Source organism: Mobula hypostoma, chromosome 14, assembly GCF_963921235.1.
Source record: "Mobula hypostoma chromosome 14, sMobHyp1.1, whole genome shotgun sequence".
Lineage (NCBI taxonomy): Eukaryota > Metazoa > Chordata > Chondrichthyes > Myliobatiformes > Myliobatidae > Mobula > Mobula hypostoma.
The window spans coordinates 7,786,853-7,806,287 of NC_086110.1; the positions used below are offsets into that span (position 1 = coordinate 7,786,853).

Consider the following 19,435-nt stretch of genomic DNA (forward strand, 5'->3'; position numbering starts at 1 on the left):
CTATGGTAAAAAGTACAGTCGATGTTTCAGGTTGTCATACAACTGCTCTCAGAAGTTGCTTTATTAATATGTAATAGTCACTCCAAAATTACTACAATGGAAAGCCATGGAAATGCATTCACAGATGAAATTGCAAAAAGAGCAGCATGGGAAGGAGTAAAAGAAGTAAACGAACCAAGAACATAATCAGGAGATTCTGCATGACATCAAGAACTTCAATAAACCTCTATAGATGTGTATTGGAGAGTGTATTGTATGGGAACACCAATGCCTTTGAATGGAAAGTCCTACAAAAAGTAACAGATTTGGTCCAGTACACACGGGTAAAATCCTCCCAACCATTGAGCATATCAACATGAAACGCTGTCATGGGAAAGCAGCATCCATCATCAATGATTCTCACCACCCAGGCCATGCTCTGTTCTCACTGCTGCCATCAGGTAGAAGGCACAAGAGCCTCAGGACTCACACTACCAGGTTGAAGAACAGTTACAACCTCTCAACCATCAAGTTCTTGAACAAAAGAGGATAACTATGCTCATCTATTGAGATGTTCCCACAACCAATGATTTCATTTTTAAATTATTTAAGAATCTTGTTATTGCATGTTCTCATTATTTTTGCTATTTACTTATATTTGCATTTGCACAGTTTGTTGTCTTCCATGGTTTACTTGATCTTTTAATGATCCACTTGTAGTTACTATTCTACAGATTTGTTGAGTATGTCACAGGAAAAAGAATCTCAGGGCTGTACGTGGTGACGTATCTGAACTCTGATAATAAAATTCACATCGAACTTTGAACTTTGAACCTGACAACTGGAATTATGGAAACTAAGTTGAACATACGAGAAATTTGAGAGACGTAAACTCAATGCCATCCACAGGAAAAGTAGCCATGGATGGAAAATGCTGGGAGGTTTAATAGTGATGGAGTGTGGAAATATGGAACTAGTCCCAACTATGTTGCTTCCTTATCTACCATAGCAAAAAGGATACACTGATTAACAGATTCTCCCAGTGGTGGTAGAATCAAAAGTTCAGGGCACAAACTCAATAAAGATTTGAAAGATGTGTGACATGCCAGAAAAAAGAATCCTGGAACAGCAGAAAAACTATGACAATTAAATGCTCCTGCCTCACTTGGTCCATTTTTACACTTACAAGTGACCTACATTTCTTTGTCAAAGTTTCAAGGATACTCAGATGCATTAGTGGACAACGTTTTCATGATAGGTGGAAGCTATTCCAGCCACTGCTACAGACACAGCAAAAACTCTGTCAAGGACTATATTCTTAGATGTAGATTGCCATGTCACGTCAACTCCAACCAAGAAACACATTTCACTGGGAGCATGTTTCAGGAATTGTTTCAACAAATGACCATTTGACTAATGGTCTTTTCATTGTCTACATCACCTAGAGTCATCAGAACAATTTAAACAAATGATCTGAACCATCAAACTACGATTGACTAAGTATCATGAGGAAGGTGTATCATGGCCTATGGCTTCTCCTTTGTGTTATATTTCATCAAAGCAACCCTGCGTAAGAAAACTAAACTAAGTCCATTCAAGGTGGTAACAGGGCATCCTATGTCATTGCCAGGAGCCCTCAATCTTATAAAGTGATACACACACTGTTCTGCCTTTCAGGCAATTAATTTATCCTAAGCTTTTATTAAATGAGCAGTTTCAGATCTGTATTAAGTCACTTCCTGTGCAGCCAAGAAGTAAGTTTAAAAGCGCATTGGCCTGTTCGCAATCTACTATTTGCTTCTCTACAGCCATACAACAGTCTCTGATGCTGGGGATGATTGTCGCCAAAGGACTTATCTTGAGGGAATGGAAATCACCCTCTCCCCCTTCCTTTTGGAGATGGATGGCTGACATGATCTCAGTCATACAGATGGAGAAACTTGGGTTCTTGAGAAACAACTCAATTAAAAAATTTTCGGCTATCTGGGATCCATTTCTTGCTTACCTGGATGAGGCTGGGAGCGGATGAATAATTTCCCCCCAGCTGATTTCTCACGGCCTTCATTTGAGATTTACTGTTTAGTATTTTTGAGCACTTTGTACAATAGGCATCCCTCTAATGTTATGTCCTTATTTTGCTTATTTCATTTTTACACATGTCTGAGCTGGTATGGTCTTGTTGATTTCATTGTTTCTTTTCGAAAATTTTGAAAATAAAGTATTTAAAAAAAGCGCATTGGCTGGCAGTTCAGAAGTATATGTTAGGAATGAAAGAAGTTGCTATCTAAAGCCAATCTGTCATTTCCCCAGCAGAGGCATTGCTTGCAAGTTGATGTTATATTGTTTGGAAGTTAACCTAAAGGTATCAGTAAGATTTTGCTGAAATAGAATGATTTTTGAGTTTATTAGACACTAACCTAAAAGCTAATAGCTTACCAATACTATTTATCTGGAACGTTCACTTGTTAGAATCTTCTAAATATTTACCTGCAGAAAACTGGACTAACTTATTTACTAGTGTGAACAGAACAGTGCAATGTTTGCACTGTACTTTGTTGTTTTTCAGTTTCACTCCTTATTCACTCTGTCATGCCACTGATTTTGCAATAAAACCAAGGAGCCAGCATGCTACACCCTGACTCTCACGTCATTTCTGAATGGAGTTTGGCTGTCTGTCTAGTTGATGTTACAACACCTCAGCATGGCAGTACACACATCATGGCAGACAGTTTGGCTAACTATTTATTGAAATTAACCCAAGCTTTCCAGTCTGGATTTCTGTCACTTGCAGTCATCCAACAGAAGGAGGACATACCCTGATTCCTGGTGAGTGGGTCCTGATTAAGTAACCGCATATGGAACCACTGGGAGCTCAATGGGAAGGACCTTATCAGTGCTGTTAATTACCAACTCAGTGGTGAAAGTAGAAGGTAAAAGTAAATGGATACACGCCAGCCACTGCAAGGAGCTAAGGTGGTACCCGACAAGGAGAACAAGTGTCGTGATTAATGTGCTAGTAATCTCTTGCTCACAGTACCTACACTGCTGGGTTACAGCAAGTAAAATCATTAACCAGCCAGAAGACTTCTTGCAAGTGGACAACTACTGGACATTATGAAGTTTATTTTTATATCATTTGGTGCTGTTATATTTTTGCCAATTTTCCCCACCCACAATGTGCCAGTTGAGATAACTCAAAGTATGCTTGCAAGTATCATATGATTTTGCCGATGCTGTTGGGTATGTCAGTATATGTGTAATGGATAATAAATTTACATTGAGCTTTGAAATATGAGCTTCGATTAAGTCTTCCCTGAGCCTCTGATGCTCCAGAGACATCAACCCAAGTTTATCCTACCATTCTTTATAGTTCATACACTCCAATCCAGGCAGCATTCCATTGAAATTCTTTTTCTAAGGTGTCCATGTCCTTCCTGTAATGGGGTGACTGGAATTGCACATCTATTTTGGCATTGAGCCAATGTTCACTTCTGCCTTTGTCCCCTGTGTCTCCCATGCAGCTTTGCTCTCTCAGTCTCACTTCCAACATCACATCCAGACAGGGATCACCAGGAGCAGCACAGAGGTACAGCAGGTAGTGCTGCCATCTCTAAGTTGCAGGGATCTGGGTTCAGTCCAGAGTTCCAGTGCCGTCCGTGTGGAGTTTACACGTTCTCCCTGACACGGTGTGGGTACCCCTTTGTTTCCTTACACATCCCATAACCCAACTGCTATTGAATTACTCCTGGTATAAGCAGCTGTTTGCATATGACAGAGGCCACACCCCGGTACATTGCTTCGACAGGCGGGCTAAACCAGGTGAGGGTAGCTGGCAGGCCTCATAATCCTGGTGAGATCTACACTGAGATGCAATGGCCAGGAGGGTAGTTCTGCAACACTATATGTGGAGAGCGAAGGGCATGATATGGTCATCCACTTCAAACAAGGAAGACCCCAGTTGTGACGACCACTTGTACCACTGGACCTAGACTGCAGCGGTCAAGAAAGTGGAAGTGCCCCAGGGCAATGGCTTTTCCAGTTTAAAAACTCCCGCACAGGTTTCTTGTCATCATCGGATACGATGGACAACCACCATCAGTGTGTCGCAAAAGAAATGGAGAAATTAGTGAGCATAAGAGATAATAGATTCCAGGAAGGTAAATTAATTCTATCCCGGATGGTCCCAAGTCCACCTGCACACAGAGGAGACACGTTGCTAACAACTTGCATCCTATTAAAAACACAGGGCTATAGAAACTCCTACAGATGTTTCAAAGATCTCATCCCTGGGAGATAAAGCATCTTCACCTATAAGATGCATGAAGTTGTGTGGTGAAAGTGGAAGCCACAGGGCCAATCAACCTTTGGCCCAGGACAGAGGAAATAGGTAAGCTGCTGTTGGCTGCCTTTGCACCAGTATGGATGATGGGCTTCAGAAGAAGAAGAAAGTAAGCAGGAGATGGATTTGATGTGAATGCCGGAATTGATTTGATAAGGTGGACTCCACTGTTGTTGAAGTATAACCTATCAAAGAGATATTCAGAATTGCTGAAATCTTCTACAGCCAGCAAAGCAGGGAAGGGGCACGTCGGTGCCCATTGAGGAGTATTATGGGCAGGGTTTGCCTGGTGTTAGATACCCTGGGCTACTGAGAACAGCCTTCAGAACCCAGACAAGGTTAAATCTGGGGGGACAACAGCAACAAGTCGAGGGTCCCACCAGAATATTGGGCAGTTTGGTCAGCTTTCAAAGGGTATTAATGGCAACTATGGAAGGAACTTTGCTCCAGGACAGACATGTTGGATTTGGAATTTGAATTAGTTTGTTATTGTCACGTGTACTGAGATACAGTGAATAGTTTGTTTTTCATACTGTTCGTAGAGAGAAAATCATTACACATTATAGTGATGATAACATGGTAAAAACAATAACATAATGCAGAATAAAATGTAACAGCGATAGAGGAAGTAGATGGTGGGTAAACAATAAGATCCTAACGAGGTAAATTGCAAGGTCATAAATCCATTTATTTTTTCTAGAGAACCATTCAATAGTTTATAACATTGAGATAGGAGCTGTCCTTGAGTCCAGTTCTACCTGCTTTCAGGTGCTTGTATCTTCTGCCTGATAGGAGAAGAGAGAGGAGAGAATGCCTAGGGTGGTTGGGGTCTTTGATTACACTGGCTGCTTTACTGGGGCAGTGAGAAGTACAAACAGACTCCATAGAAGGGAAAATGGTTCCTATTACGTGCTGAGCTGTGTCCAAAACTCTCTGAAGTTTCTTGCAGTCACGTAAAGAGCAGTCATCATCCAATCCGAAGACACACTACAACAAAAATTGAAAAAGGTAAACAGAACTCAGAACCACGGCACCCACTACATCATCATGTGCCAGTTTCCAACCGCCTAAAATTGAGGAAAAGCTTTGCTACAGTGGAGGAACTAGCATACGGAACATCCCCCCAAACATACAGGATTGACCTCTGGCAACAAACAGAAGCCAGAACCCCACCAAACAATACAGTGCAAGAGCCCACAGAAATGTTGCCAGACGGGGCACTGCTTTGACAGATGGAAGTGGTGCACTCTCAACAGAGCGAGAGTGGGAATTTGTAGGACGGGAGACAATATGGTGAAGTGGGGTTTAAAGACCAGCGAATCCAGTGCGTGTGGCGAAAGGGTGCAGAACATTGAACACGTTCTGCGCAACTGCCCACTCTCACCTGATTTAGCTGACACTGACCTGCTCAACATCAACCAAACAACCCTAGAGTGGCTGGCTGTCTGGTGTGACAAGCTATGATGATGATCATACCAATCTACCATGCACTGTATAGGATGCTTTCTCTGGTGCATTAATAAAAATTGCTAAGGGTTAATGGGAACCTGCCTAATTTCTATAACCTCCTGAGGAGGCAGAGACATTGGTGAATTTACTTGGCCATGCTGTCACCTTTCTGCCATCCTGTTAATTACAGCAGAGTTTTCCCTGTCCCACAATGGATGAGCCAGGCTAACAGGCTAATCTCCACATCTCCGGTAGAATTACACATCCTCTTCAGTGGGCTGGGGATTCAGTGGGTATTGGGTTGGGGACATCACCAGGAGCATGTGGGAAAGCCGCATCTAATGGCCAATTGGAGCATGCTGTCCTTAGCTCTTGGTGACTGATTCACTGGACATGAAAGTTTCCAGACTGAATGGCATCATGCCAACTCCAGATTTAGACTGTCAGATTTAGCATGCCATGTTGAGGTAGATGATATGTTAGAGAGAGAGAAAGAGGACTAGTGGAATGAAGGCAACTGTATATTTGGTGATGCCTCCTTAGGATACAGAGATGGGTGGGGTGGGGTCAGGAGAACATGGGAGTGAAACCAAGAGGGTGTGGCTGAAGGGAGAGGCCAGCAGTAAGTGCTGATCCTTTGAGTTTCAATGGAATGGTGACAGCAATGACCCACTTGTTAGCATTCTGATGTGAATGTGAATGTGAATGTGAATCCAATCCCCTCAGTGTAGCTTTTTAGACCCACTCATTCCTCACAACTGCTTACCTTCCATGGATACATACCCCCATCTGGACTGAACCTATCCCACGTCAAGATTCAAGAATCAAGATTAGTTATCACAGCAAAACATAAAATGAAATGTGCTATTTGTGTTAACAACCAACAACCAACACACCCGAGGGTGTGCTGAGGACATCCCGCAAGTGTCACCACACATTCTGGCATCAACATAGTATACCTAGAATGCTCAGCAGAACAACACAGAAATCAACAGACAACAAACCAACAACAGCAAAGCAAGCTCCACTCCTCCCTCCCACCCACACACGTACACAGCCCCCTAACCCCAGGACAGACTGTCTTCTTTGGCCTTCAGCCTCCAGCAGACTAGAATAGATGTCCCAATCTATCCAACTACTAAGGTTATTCACTGTTAGTATTATGCATTATCACCGTTTCCATCTACATACCTACTCAACACTCTCCAGTACACTCACTCACAAATCTCTCCTTGTGCCTCACGGACCAGACCTTGGTGTAGGATGAGCCCTTCGGAACTGTGTCGATGGTTACTAGCAGTAGCACATATGCTTTATAGTGCCAGTGATCAGCGCTGTCTGTAAGGAGTTAGTATATTCTCCCAGTGACCACCTGGGTTTCCTCCGGGTGCTCCGGTTTCCTCCCACTTTGCACAGATGTACGGGTTAGTAGGTCAGTGAGTTGTGGGCGTGTTATGTCGTCAGTAGGTTAGCGAGTTGTGGGCGTGTTATGTCGTTAGTAGGTTAGCCAGGTGTGGGCCTGTTATGTTGTTCGTAGGTTAGCGAGTTGTGGGTGTGTTATGTCGTTAGTAGGTTAGCGAGTTGTGGGCGTGTTATGTCGTTAGTAGGTTAGCGAGTTGTGGGCGTGTTATGTCGTTAGTAGGTTAGCGAGTTGTGGGCGTGTTATGTGGTCAGTAGGTTAGCGAGCTGTGGGTGTGTTATGTCGTCAGTAGGTTAGCGAGCTGTGGGCGTGTTATGTCGTCAGTAGGTTAGCCAGGTGTGGGCCTGTTATGTTGTTAGTAGGTTAGCGAGCTGTGGGCGTGTTATGTCGTTAGTAGGTTAGCGAGCTGTGGGCGTGTTATGTCATCAGTAGGTTAGCGAGTTGTGGGCGTGTTATGTCGTTAGTAGGTTAGCGAGTTGTGGGCGTGTTATGTCGTTAGTAGGTTAGCGAGTTGTGGGCGTGTTATGTCGTTAGTAGGTTAGCGAGTTGTGGGCGTGTTATGTCGTCAGTAGGTTAGCGAGCTGTGGGCGTGTTATGTCGTCAGTAGGTTAGCGAGCTGTGGGCGTGTTATGTCGTCAGTAGGTTAGCCAGGTGTGGGCCTGTTATGTTGTTAGTAGGTTAGCGAGTTGTGGGCGTGTTATGTTGTTAGTAGGTTAGCGAGCTGTGGGCGTGTTATGTTGTTAGTAGGTTAGTGAGTTGTGGGCCTGTTATGTTGTTAGTAGGTTAGCGAGTTGTGGGCGTGTTATGTTGTTAGTAGGTTAGCGAGTTGTGGGCGTGTTATGTTGTTAGTAGGTTAGCCAGGTGTGGGCCTGTTATGTTGTTAGTAGGTTAGCCAGGTGTGGGCCTGTTATGTTGTTCGTAGGTTAGTGAGTTGTGGGCGTGTTATGTCGTCAGTAGGTTAGCGAGCTGTGGGCGTGTTATGTCGTCAGTAGGTTAGCGAGCTGTGGGCGTGTTATGTCGTCAGTAGGTTAGCCAGGTGTGGGCCTGTTATGTTGTTCATAGGTTAGCGAGTTGTGGGCGTGTTATGTCGTCAGTAGGTTAGCCAGTTGTGGGCGTGTTATGTTGTTAGTAGGTTAGTGAGTTGGGGGTGTGTTATGTTGTTAGTAGGTTAGCGAGTTGTGGGCGTGTTATGTTGTTAGTAGGTTAGTGAGTTGTGGGCGTGTTATGTCGTCAGTAGGTTAGCGAGTTGTGGGCGTGTTATGTCGTTAGTAGGTTAGCCAGGTGTGGGCCTGTTATGTTGTTAGTAGGTTAGCGAGTTGTGGGCGTGTTATGTCGTTAGTAGGTTAGCGAGTTGTGGGCGTGTTATGTCGTTAGTAGGTTAGTGAGTTGTGGGCGTGTTATGTCGTCAGTAGGTTAGCGAGTTGTGGGCGTGTTATGTCGTTAGTAGGTTAGCCAGGTGTGGGCCTGTTATGTTGTTAGTAGGTTAGCGAGTTGTGGGCCTGTTATGTCGTCAGTAGGTTAGCGAGTTGTGGGCGTGTTATGTCGTCAGTAGGTTAGCGAGCTGTGGGCGTGTTATGTCGTCAGTAGGTTAGCCAGCTGTGGGCGTGTTATGTCGTCAGTAGGTTAGCGAGCTGTGGGCGTGTTATGTCGTCAGTAGGTTAGCGAGCTGTGGGCGTGTTATGTCGTCAGTAGGTTAGCGAGCTGTGGGCGTGTTATGTCGTCAGTAGGTTAGTGAGTTGTGGGCGTATTATGTTGTTAGTAGGTTAGCGAGCTGTGGGCGTGTTATGTTGTTAGTAGGTTAGTGAGCTGTGGGCGTGTTATGTTGTTAGTAGGTTAGTGAGTTGTGGGCCTGTTATGTCGTTAGTAGGTTAGCGAGTTGTGGGCGTGTTATGTCGTCAGTAGGTTAGCGAGTTGTGGGCGTGTTATGTCGTTAGTAGGTTAGCGAGGTGTGGGCCTGTTATGTTGTTAGTAGGTTAGCCAGGTGTGGGCCTGTTATGTTGTTCGTAGGTTAGCGAGTTGTGGGCGTGTTATGTCGTCAGTAGGTTAGCGAGCTGTGGGCGTGTTATGTCGTCAGTAGGTTAGCGAGCTGTGGGCGTGTTATGTCGTCAGTAGGTTAGCCAGGTGTGGGCCTGTTATGTTGTTCGTAGGTTAGCGAGTTGTGGGCGTGTTATGTCGTCAGTAGGTTAGTGAGTTGTGGGCCTGTTATGTTGTTAGTAGGTTAGCGAGTTGTGGGCGTGTTATGTCGTCAGTTGGTTAGCGAGTTGTGGGCGTGTTATGTCGTCAGTAGGTTAGCGAGTTGTGGGCGTGTTATGTCGTCAGTTGGTTAGCGAGTTGTGGGCGTGTTATGTCGTCAGTAGGTTAGCGAGTTGTGGGCGTATTATGTCGTCAGTAGGTTAGCGAGCTGTGGGCGTGTTATGTCGTCAGTAGGTTAGCGAGCTGTGGGCGTGTTATGTCGTCAGTAGGTTAGCGAGCTGTGGGCGTGTTATGTCGTCAGTAGGTTAGCGAGTTGTGGGCGTGTTATGTTGTTAGTAGGTTAGTGAGTTGTGGGCGTGTTATGTCGTCAGTAGGTTAGCGAGTTGTGGGCGTATTATGTCGTCAGTAGGTTAGCGAGCTGTGGGCGTGTTATGTCGTCAGTAGGTTAGCGAGCTGTGGGCGTGTTATGTCGTCAGTAGGTTAGCGAGCTGTGGGCGTGTTATGTCGTCAGTAGGTTAGCGAGTTGTGGGCGTGTTATGTTGTTAGTAGGTTAGTGAGTTGGGGGTGTGTTATGTTGTTAGTAGGTTAGCGAGTTGTGGGCGTGTTATGTTGTTAGTAGGTTAGTGAGTTGTGGGCGTGTTATGTCGTCAGTAGGTTAGCGAGTTGTGGGCGTGTTATGTCGTTAGTAGGTTAGCCAGGTGTGGGCCTGTTATGTTGTTAGTAGGTTAGCGAGTTGTGGGCGTGTTATGTCGTTAGTAGGTTAGCGAGTTGTGGGCGTGTTATGTTGTTAGTAGGTTAGTGAGTTGTGGGCGTGTTATGTCGTCAGTAGGTTAGCGAGCTGTGGGCGTGTTATGTCGTCAGTAGGTTAGCCAGGTGTGGGCCTGTTATGTTGTTCGTAGGTTAGCGAGTTGTGGGCGTGTTATGTCGTCAGTAGGTTAGCGAGTTGTGGGCGTGTTATGTTGTTAGTAGGTTAGTGAGTTGGGGGTGTGTTATGTTGTTAGTAGGTTAGCGAGTTGTGGGCGTGTTATGTTGTTAGTAGGTTAGTGAGTTGTGGGCGTTTTATGTCGTCAGTAGGTTAGCGAGTTGTGGGCGTGTTATGTCGTTAGTAGGTTAGCCAGGTGTGGGCCTGTTATGTTGTTAGTAGGTTAGCGAGTTGTGGGCGTGTTATGTCGTTAGTAGGTTAGCGAGTTGTGGGCGTGTTATGTTGTTAGTAGGTTAGTGAGTTGTGGGCGTGTTATGTCGTCAGTAGGTTAGCGAGTTGTGGGCGTGTTATGTCGTTAGTAGGTTAGCCAGGTGTGGGCCTGTTATGTTGTTAGTAGGTTAGCGAGTTGTGGGCGTGTTATGTCGTCAGTTGGTTAGCGAGTTGTGGGCGTGTTATGTCGTCAGTAGGTTAGCGAGTTGTGGGCGTGTTATGTCGTCAGTAGGTTAGCGAGCTGTGGGCGTGTTATGTCGTCAGTAGGTTAGCGAGCTGTGGGCGTGTTATGTCGTCAGTAGGTTAGCCAGGTGTGGGCCTGTTATGTTGTTAGTAGGTTAGCGAGCTGTGGGCGTGCTATGTCGTCAGTAGGTTAGCCAGGTGTGGGCCTGTTATGTTGTTAGTAGGTTAGCGAGCTGTGGGCGTGTTATGTTGTTAGTAGGTTAGCGAGTTGTGGGCCTGTTATGTTGTTAGTAGGTTAGTGAGTTGTGGGCGTGTTATGTTGTTAGTAGGTTAGTGAGTTGGGGGTGTGTTATGTTGTTAGTAGGTTAGTGAGTTGTGGGCGTGTTATGTTGTTAGTACGTTATTGAGTTGTGGGCATGGTATTGGAGCTGGAAGTGTGTCGACTCTTGCGGGCTGCCCAGCACAGTCTTGCTAATTTGATATGACTCAAATAACGAACTTCACTGAATGTATCCATGTATGTGACAAATACAGTTAATCTCTTATCTTTAGAGAAGTGGGAACAAAGTGCAAGAAGAGGCAGAAAACCAAAGGGGGCCTCAAGTCAATCTTTGAAGAGAAAGAGTATGGTCTTTGTCTGCCCTACTGAAAACAGGAGCCTTCGAGTTTCATGGTGATGGAAGAGTCATCTGAACAGATGGCACGCAACAGGTGATGGTAAGTCTGCACAGCCATGCAGCTCATACAGCCGCTGCCTCATAGCACCTGAGACCTTGGTTCAAACCTGAGTTCTGTTGCCATCTCTGCAGAGTTTGCTCCTGCTCCCTAAGGTGGTATTTGGTTTGTCTGGATGCACCAGTGTCCTCCCTCACTGCAAAAATAGGTGTCTCAGTAGTTAATCGTCGACTGTAAATTGCCCCTAGAATATAACTGAATCTGGGAGGTGTGATGGGGGTGGGGAAAGTTGATGTCAATGTGGTGAGGATAATGAACATGTTTAATATAGGGTTAATCCAAATGTGTAATTGAGGTTAGCATTGACCCAGTGGACTGAATGGCCTGTTTCTGCTCTATATCTTGAAATGACTCGAAGGTATATTAAAGATTCAAAAGCTCATTTGTTATCAAAGTATGTATCCAAATACAACTCTGAGATTCTTCTTCTCCAGATAGCCAGGAAACAAAGAAAGAACATGAAAGTTGTTCAGAGATGCACATCAATCCCCCCCCCACACAAAGAACAGCATCACAATCATCAACTCCCAAACCCCCTCCCCAGCACAAAACAGAACAAGAACCTCAACCTCCATATACCCGTCCCCTGCACAAAATGGAACAAGAACTCAAGAACTTCTGACTCAACCCCCCCTCCTCCTCTCCCCACACAAAAAAATTAACAGAATGTATCGGGAACATCAGGCCCTAAAAAGATTCCTCTTGCACAATGAAACAGAAAGGAAAAGGCAGAAATGCAGAATATAAAAACCATGAGTCTGAGAAAGCCCATAGTCCATAAATACAATAATATTCTCATGCTGGCAATTCCAATCCATGCCTTTAATCTCCCACAACCGCTGCTGGACATCTCCCAGGGATAGGCAAGAGAATAAGGACACGCTCTTAGACTCAGTTACACTCCCTGCTTGGATGGGCTGCTTGATTGGCATGGACTGTTTCATGCTGTAGGACTCCATTCAGCCCATCAAGTCCTAACCTCCCATCCAGCAACTGGTGCAAGAGGTTTGATGGCAAATGCAGAAGTGGAGACTAAGTTCACATTTCTCACTCCGTATCCTGCATGCCAGCCCAAGTCCTGGTGATGAGTCTGCCAATGGACCGGTTCAGGAGCTGCAGTCAATAACAAGGCCTTTAGAGCTTCCTTGCGGGCAAGGGCATCTCACAGTCACGGGAGGTTCGGCACTGCCGGCTCCGACTCAGTCAGATGCTGGTGGTGGTGTAGATAGAGAAATGTGCAGAGAGGGAGGAATAAAAATCACTGCATAAGGTATCAATCCAGGTAGTTTAAACAACACTGGGTTGATAAGTGCTGGTTAGTATTTTGATTCACAAATATACCATTCAGCTACACTTCCACCACTCTTGGGATGGTTGATAAAACCTACCTTTGCCCTGTGTTGTCAGGGAGGAGGTGCAATAGGCCCTGTCACGTATGTGCAGAGTAAGAATGACAATGGAGTAGACAGATTAAATGGATTTTAACTGAGTTATGTTAGTTATAGTACACACTGAGCAGCTTACAGCACAGGAATGATGAACCAGGCCCGCTGACTTGAAAACATGCACACTTGAAAGCCCACGCAAAGAGAGACGGCCTTCCATGCGTAATCGATTCACCGTGCGATCAATCGGTCGCATGCACACTTGCCTCCTTCTCACTATCGATATGACACGGTTCAGGTCTACCTCGGGCAGAAGGGTCGGGCAACTGGAAATATCAGGCACAGGTACACTGGCCACAACACATCTTTCCTCCTACTCTGTACATGACCGTGGAAGCCCAACCCTCACACTGCCGCAATGATAAGCAGAATGAAGGTGTCACAGTCATTCTGGGGCCCGAGAAATTGTCCTGTAAGGTGCGTAGAGGACTATCCTCAGTATGTAAGTGACCCAGATGAGGTTCATTACTTTACTCCTGTCCTGCATTTCACAGCTCCTGGTCTAATTTGCTTGATACATGCATGTCACCAGAGAAGGCAGAGCACTGCTGGGAAGGGTCTTGGAGGAGTCTGGATCTCGCAGGTGCGGAGCTGGACAGGTCTGAGACTCGGGGCTGAACCTGAAGCTGGTGTTTCCCCGTGTGGTGCGGCATTCCTCCCACAATGTAGATGAGGCTGTAGGTGGGGTTTGGAAGTTGCTTTCAGAGCACTGCTGGGCAATCACTGATGAGCATTTCAGTGACGGCACACCTTGCAGCTAATGGAAGAGGCAGTGTGGATTGCCTTTGTCTTGGCAAGTGGAGAGTATTGGTCGCACCCCTCACTTGCACCTTGCACACAGCAAAAAAGCTCTGGGTAGTTAGAGCGGAGTACTTAGCCTCTTGCTGCTGTTTATCCATTTCTCTACTATTCTCTGGCCACTTTGTTTCTATGGCTTTTCTAGTTGAGCTTCAGTATGCCCAGGGTCAACTTCTCCAACCTGTCAGCACACAGCCCTTTGATCGGAATCCGGTTTATCAGCATTGTCATATGTCATGACATTTACTCTCTTGTGGCAGCATTACAGTGCAATACATAAATTACAATAACGTTTGCACTCACTGACATTGAGTACAAGACTGTCGGCGTGACACAACTCAACAGCATTTTGTGCAGCATCAAGTGAGGCCTCACCACTTGCATTCCCCAGAAATATCTCCAGTCCCACAGTTTCCGCTTTGTCCCCACATGACTTTCACTGGCAGTCCAGAAAGACGAGGGAGCTGGTGGACCTAGCGTTAGTTATTGGAAAGCCAGGTTAAACAAGTGACTGATGTAGCGACATTATCAACCTGCCTTTTTCCCGTCTGCTGCCCACCTGAACTTTGGGAGTCAATGGGCTGGATATGACTGCCCTGAGCCCTGACCTTACCCCTCCTGTGCCCCTCCATACAGTCCATTAGCATGTTTGTGACCTCATTATCCATAAGCTGCTGTTTCCAAGGAAGAGACACACTCCCATATTACAGACTGTGCCACAGGTCTTCCCTTCTGCTACAATGCTCATTATGACTCTGGAGTAATATTAGTGAGACCCTCTCCTGTAGAATTCTCCCTCCCCGGAATTCCTATTCACATTAAAAGGAGCCTCAGTTGACAGCAGATTCCTTCCCTTCATTACCATAGTTGTAGTGGAAAGGTAGGCTTGAATCCCAATTCAGCATGTATTAATAGCATAACATCACCATCGCTCCAGAAATAATGTGACATTTATGTGCAAACATTCTCATGATTTTAGCTGCAATTACTGTTTATCTCACCAACAGGAACATCAGTTCCTCTCTTTTAAGCAGGTTGCTGAGATGTCAGTGCTCTGAATTCCTGCCAAGGAAAGAGCACTCAAATGCTCACTGAGGCATTTGACTTTAATTCTCCAAACACATCTGTCAAGAAACAGACTTATAATGTAGCGATTATGACAAGTGTCAGAGAATGTCAGGCTCGGTCACTGTATGGAAGTTGAGCTAACACTTGCTGTGTGATGTTTGTGTTGGTCTTTATTGATTATGTCAGTCTTCCATCTGAAAAGCTGTTATACAATGCTACAGTGTACAATGATCAAGTATTTGGATCATGCAAGATTCAGACAAGTTTAGATGTTATCATCCACTATATCCAGAAGCAACAAATATTTTATATTTATAGTGTATGTTACCCACTACACAGCAGATTCATTCATTCTTCCAATTCCTTCCCTTCACGTTAGCAGGACTTTTATCTTGTACTAATTACACTTCACACAAATTTGGTACCATCTTTTTGATTTCAATGTTTCAGAGAAGTTTGGATCGGTAGGTGGATTGTAGGGATATGGAGGGATATGGTCCCGGTGCAGGCTGATGGGAATAGACAGTTTAAATGGATTGGCATGGACTAGATGGGTCGAAGGACCTGTTCCTGTGCTGTTCTTCTCTATGAGTACCTTATTCTATGTTTTCAAAGCAATTTATTGGCTGTAAAGCTTCTTAGGATATCATCAGGAAGTAAAGTTGCAGTATCATTCCCATGTTTTCATAGTCCGAGACAGAGACAGCAGAGAAAAGGTTCTGTACTGCCTTTCAAGCACCCATTACAGTAATACATCTTATTCTCTCCACACGCTTATCAATTGTCTCGAGATTTCACCACTCACCTACACACTTTGGACAACGTACAGCAGCCAATCAACCTACTGATCTACACACCTTTGGGATGTTGGAGACAACTGGAGCACTTAGAGGAAAACCATAAGGTCACAGGGAGAATGTGCAAACTACAGTGGCTCTTTTAGCTACACCATTCTTCCTCCTTCTGTGGTGGTCACAGCCATGAGGCACCTTGACATTCGGAGGCCTGATAATAGATATCAATCCACGAAGCAAGGCACAGGCAGGTTGAATCTACAAGACAAGATGTTCAGGTCAACACCTGAGGTCAATCAGAAATCCAGAGGTCAAGGGAGTCTGTCGATCTCTTCAAGTTCATGAGGGAAGTCAAAGCCCTTACATCTGTGAATCCATGAGTCCGCTGGAGGCCGGTGACTGAAGACAACCTGTCCTGGGGTTAGAGTACTGTGCATATGTGTGGCTGGGAGGGTGAAACAAAGACTGTTTTGCTGTTGTTGCTATGTCACTCGGTATGTTCTGTATTGTGTGTTTGTGTTGTTCTGCCAAGTATGGTTGTTATGTTGGCGCAGGAATGTGTGGTGACATTTGCAGGCTGCGTCCAGTACATCCTTCGATGTGTTAGCTGTTAATGCAAATGATACATTCGATGTACATGTGATAAATGAATCTGAATCTGGCCTTGAGAGGCGCAGTTTGTTTTGTATGGACATTACTAGTAAGCAGTTTTTATATCATTTTTTGTGCAGATTAACTTGGATTTTAACTTGAAGCGCACAATGAAATAACACCCATCTCTGTCTCTTTAATTGTCTTTGAAACAGCAATTATCAGTGAGTCTTAAGTTTTGTTAATATCAGCAAATGTCTAGTAGATATATTTTGAAGGAAATATTATGTTAAGTGTTTACCGCACTAATGATATCATGGTGTCATGAGTTACTTTTGCTTACTCAGAATAGTTATAGAGTGTTGCATTCTGTATTGAATTTAATATGTATTGTTCTTAACTTTCTGCAGTTTAACGAACAACATCTCATTTAAAAACCCTGAAATAAGCTTCCATCTTTAGTGATTTTGAGGAAGTGTTTAACTCACTGCATAGCTCTGTATATCCACACTGCGAGGGCAGTAGTGTGAAAAGATAACTCATCTTCAAAGGGATTGCCCCTGGACTGGAGACATGTCTGACCTGAGCAACATCAATCGCCCGGAAAGCAGTCAGAATGTGACATGTCGACCACATCAGTGTGATACTCGAACAAATCCACCATAAGCATAGCTGCTGCACGAGGTTGTGCCAGACTCTAAGTGGCAAGAAGGAGAGCAGGTTAGGTTAACCGCAAAGTTGAGATACAAAAAGAGAAAGCTCACGAAGACAGGAAGAAAGCGTGTGTAGACATGGAAAGAATGTGTGTAGAGGCTACGTTAAGTGTGCTCAGGAAAGAGTGTGAAACTGAGGCTGCCTCAGCAGAGGCAAAGTCGTATGAAGCAGCAGCTGACTTAGATGGTTGTGAGCCTACAATCAGGTTCAGTCATGCTTTGCCATCACAACAGCCAATGCAGCTTACTAAAGAATACGTCCAAACACACTGTGACTATGAAAAAGACAGTGCTCTAGCTCCACATGGAGAAGATTCCCACACCACGCAGCCAACATGCCTTTCACATTGTCCAGGTATTGACAGTCAAGATCTACAGCAGCAAAGACCCACAACATCCCTTTCTGCAGTTTCATCATAGCAAAGACTTCAATTAGGAGTTGCTACTAATGGCCAACCCTATCTACACAGGTATGGACAGAGTGAACTTCCATCCATCCCTGGACACACATTTACCAAACCAGTCTCCACAATGCCTTCATTCTGGAGCCACAGGTGCACTAGATTTGGCTTGGTATCCGGCTCATTGAAACCTCGTCACAAAAGCACTAAAAGTGTTCAATAACCAGTCAGCTAGTTATCTGTCCTGGGAAGTGAAGTTTTCACACTGCCATGGATGGGCTCAGTTTCAAGCCTATCAAAGAGCTAGACCTTCTTTGTAAGCAGCTTGATGAGAGTTACTGCAACATACAAGTAGGTTAGGACAGTTGATATTAATAATCCAGCTACAGGTTTACAAATCTTTGGCAGAGGATAGACGAGTGCTATGGCTCTCCAGGGACAATCAAAGAAACTCTGTTCAGTAAACAATAGTTTTGCAAAGCTCTCACACAAAGAACCACAACAGCTACTGAGACATGCAGATCTGTTGTCAGAATTCCAAGCCACAGCGAATGAGTTTCTTGGACACAGCAAGAGGAATAAACCCTGTAGAGAAGAAGCAACTGAACAATGTGCAAAATCAGTGGATAACTGAGGGGTTCAAGTATAAAATGGAGCATCAGGTCCACTATCAGCCATTTTTATTCTTTGTGGAATTTGTCTGCCACCACACAGAAATGTGAAATGACACTTGTTATGTGCTCTCAGCTTCTGGAAATGCCTTATTCAAAGAGAGGTCTTCAGTAGTAGCACAGAAAACCAAAACCCCTACCACAGCAATGAAATTGTGTCATGGTCCGGTCCGTGAAGTCCGCATTCTGGTTCACTGTCTGGTCCAATCATAGGCACCTGATTTCCATCTTAGGGCTTGGAATATAAGAAGCTTTGGGGTTGAGTGTGGGCGGCTGGTTTGTCTTGTCAAGATTCCCTGGGAGCAACCTGCCGGTGGAAGGCTAGAGCGGCCACTTGCCATCTTCAGGCCGCGTTGGAGAACCACGGCCTCATGGAGCCTTGCTTTCAGTAGTCGGAGCTGTCTTTGCAGTATGGATTCGGCCATTTCCCGGGCCAGCCGAGTGGCCGTCAGCCACTCCGAGCTAGCTAGGGATCCGGCTGTTTCCATAGCCAGCCGAAGTTGCTGGCCGTAACTGCAACTCGGAGCAACCCCGATGCAGAGATGGAACTGTCATTTTTTCGTGTTTGTCTCTTCTTGTCCTTGCCTCCGTAGGGTGCATCAGGCCATTCTGCCATTACCTTACAGTTGGATCTGTCCCCTCTTGTCCTCACCTCCGATGGGGTAAGTCAGGCTGTTCTGCTGTTGCCCTGCAGGGGGATATGTCTTGTCTTGTCTTTGCCTCTGTTGGGTAAGTCAGGCTGTTCTGCTGTTACCCGACGGATGGACCTGTCCCACCTTGGTGTGGAGATAAAGTTGAGTCCCGGCTTGTCTAAGGATAAGTCCTGACTCTATGTCTATATACTGTCCAGTCTCGTGTTAGTGTCATGTTAAAGATGAGTCCTGGCGTTTTGAAGGATAAGTCCCAGTTCTATGTTGACGTACAGTTCCCAGTCTGTCTCCGAGCTCCAGCCTCTGAGTTATCACCCTCCGCATTCCAAGACCCCAGCCACATCCAGTCCTGTAGCCATGTCATGTCCTTGCCTGGTTCTGGGGTCTGAGCCCAAGGCAAGACCCAGGTTCTAGGTCCTTGTCCAGTCTCTGGCTCGGAGTCCAAGCCCAGGCTCCTAGTTCATAGTTCTTTGTTCGGATTCCCTGTTTCTAGTCTATGTCCTAGCCCAGGTCCTGCATACTAGTCCTGTTCCTAGTACTTCAGTGTCTGTGTCTTGCATTTGGGTCCACCACCAGCTCCCCCTTTGTGATAAATTGAAGTAGAAACCTCCATTGTGAAAGCCGAAGGACAATGCAAAGGATTCAGGGGAAAAAATGCTTGGAGAACAGAAACGCTTTCTAAAGGAGCACTCAAAGCCTCATATGTTGTGCTTCAAGAGAGCACCAAGCAAAAGGCTATATTACATTGCACTATGTGCAACAGTGACCAGCATATATGAGCACTTCATTCAGGGACAGCACCTTGGGCTGCTAA

At 45.3% G+C, this 19,435-nt stretch overlaps 1 protein-coding gene across 2 annotated transcripts in view; it reads right to left on the reverse strand.

The window, feature by feature from the left end:
* Positions 1 to 19,435, reverse strand: part of LOC134356075 (RNA-binding Raly-like protein) — a 1,565,186-nt gene that overhangs the window by 921,130 nt on the left and 624,621 nt on the right. The gene's annotated exons all lie outside the window — the stretch shown is intronic.